The following is a 2,155-nucleotide window of genomic DNA, read 5'->3' as shown; positions in this document are numbered from 1 at the left end:
CCTCACTTCACACCTGCTGCTTCCTGAGGCTGGTGTCGCGAGCCCAAGTCACGAAGAGAAAGAAGAACTCTGGCTAAATTAAAACCGTGAACTTGTGACACTTGAAACCTATTCGATTCTATTAACCAATGTCACCCCAGTAATTTTAATTTTAAAAAAAGATTTTAAAAATTTGAACTTCCATACATCACAAACCCATAATAAAAATTTTAAATGAACCGGGAAGGAAGTGCTTACAATCTCATTCAGAATGGATCGATACTCCTTCTAGACAGAAGGTCACAAGAAAAAGGGCAATTAGCCAGTAGAAAACAAGGCAAAACATAGGAACTTACCAAGAAAGATAAAAAGAGTTGAAAGTTCAACAATACATAAAACAGGAGGGCACTATTTTTAATTAACTTGTAAAAATATAGCGATGAAGCCCCGAGCCGGGGAAGCAGTGAGCAGGCCTGCGAGCGCCCAGAGCAGGCGTGAAACCTTCCAGAAGAGATTCTGACAGTAGGAGACTTAAAAACAGGACACGGCCTCCGAGGGCAGCAGCCCCGCGGAGTCCCGGCGCATCGGCCGAGCCACCGAGACCCACGTCGGCTCTGGCCGCGGCAGTGACATGCGCGCGCGTCCCGGGAGGCTGCCCGAGGGAGCCGAGGTCGATCCGCAGCGCCCCCCGCCGGGCGGTCAGCGAATTGCGTGGCGTAGACACGTGTTTAGTAAGGGGAAGGGAAAGGTCACACGGTGGGCAGGTCACGGGCGCCGGGTGGGCGTTCGGGTGTGTGCGTCTCAGGACCGAAAAACGTCGACGCAGCGCCCCCCACCCCCCACCCCCGCTCACGGTTCTTCCCGCTTTTCCTCGTTTTTTCCAAGTTTTCCGCAAACGCTGTTACTTCGCAGCCTGAGAAAACAAACCGGTGCCTTTTAGGGGCGGAGTGGGGGGCGTATCCGAACCCCCTCCTCTGCACTCTGGTTAGCATCTCGGCTCCAGGCCCCCCGCGAGGCCGCCTCAGCCCCCGGGGCCTCCATCCAGTGTTTGCGCTTTGGTTCCCACGGAAGCCAGTGTGAGAAGGTGGCCTCACAAAAGACCTCCGTGCCCAAGACCCGCCCGTCACCGCACAGGCGCCTTAGACCTTCGGGCGGTTTGTCCGTTCCTGCGGCGTGTCCGGCGTGGTCCGGCCGGGCTCCCCGCGGGGCTTGGGCTGGGCTGGCGTTGGGCAGGGCGGGCCGTGGGGTCGCCTTCCGCCTTACGTCCCGGGCAGATCCGCGCGCGCTTGGTTAGGGGCGTTAACTCATCCTGTTCCCCTCGCGGTCCCCTCGCCCTCTGGTCTGGGCGCCCTCGTTTGTCTTTATTACTCTTCTCTATGTACCTGGGGGTCCAGGTTCTTCCTCGTGAGCCACTTCGGCTTTGTGGATCAAGCTTTCTTCAAAGCACGGTCAACTCGCTAACTGTCCCATGATCCAAGCTGGCAGGGGTGGCAAGAAGCCTTTGGAGGAGTTCGTGCTCACCGGCCTCTGGCGACGAGCTAGAGTCACTCCGTCCTGGCTCCTGGCCTTCCAGGAAGAAGGGGCGAGTGTTCGGGCCTGAAGGAGAGGTTGGAGATGCCGGGGGGTTCCCCCCTCGCCCCCGCCGCGGGCCAGGTTCTCCAGAAGCTGGGCCTGGCTGTGTGCAGCCTCCTCTAACCTCTGGGTTAACCTGCACCCCTCTGGGGGCGGACACCGACCTCTGTCCCCAGGCAGAGCCCCGGGCCCGAGTCTCGCATTTCGTTTCCTAGATTCTTAGGCGTGTAATCTGCACTAGGCCTGTCTGCTTCCACACCCTGGGCTGCAGTTGATACATGCTTCTGGCAAATTCTGGGACCACACTTGCCAGATGACCAAATCCTCCTCAGAAAGATGACTGAAATGTTTGTAAGTTTCCATCACCGAGGAGCAGTGGCTGAGGTCCCAGCGGGCAGAGCCCGGGCCACACCTTCCCGGGTCCCAGGGGGCAGAGCCCAGGCCGCACCTTCCCCGGGTCCAGCTTCTCCGGCCAGCGCACCAAGCAGCACCGTGCGTCCCTTCTCAGTGCAAACCCACAGCTGCCTTCTGCTGCAGAGACGCGGAGAGACCAGGAGGCTAACGGCCGAGTGAGTCCCCGCACGGGCCTCCTGCATGAATCAGA

General features: G+C 58.7%; 1 long non-coding RNA gene across 1 annotated transcript; it reads right to left on the bottom strand.

The window, feature by feature from the left end:
- Window positions 1–374: 374 nt before the first annotated feature.
- On the bottom strand, window positions 375–2,086 carry LOC111731346. The gene is made up of 2 exons (XR_002777088.1): window positions 1,362–2,086; window positions 375–892 (listed from the first exon to the last, which is right to left on the bottom strand). It is a non-coding gene; the product is annotated as an uncharacterized LOC111731346 (long non-coding RNA).
- Window positions 2,087–2,155: the final 69 nt, after the last annotated feature.

The sequence above is a fragment of the Pteropus vampyrus genome, unplaced genomic scaffold (assembly GCF_000151845.1).
Source record: "Pteropus vampyrus isolate Shadow unplaced genomic scaffold, Pvam_2.0 Scaffold364, whole genome shotgun sequence".
Classification (NCBI taxonomy): Eukaryota; Metazoa; Chordata; class Mammalia; order Chiroptera; family Pteropodidae; genus Pteropus; species Pteropus vampyrus.
The sequence above is the reverse complement of the archived record's forward strand: the minus strand, read 5'-3'. Positions and strand labels throughout refer to the sequence as shown.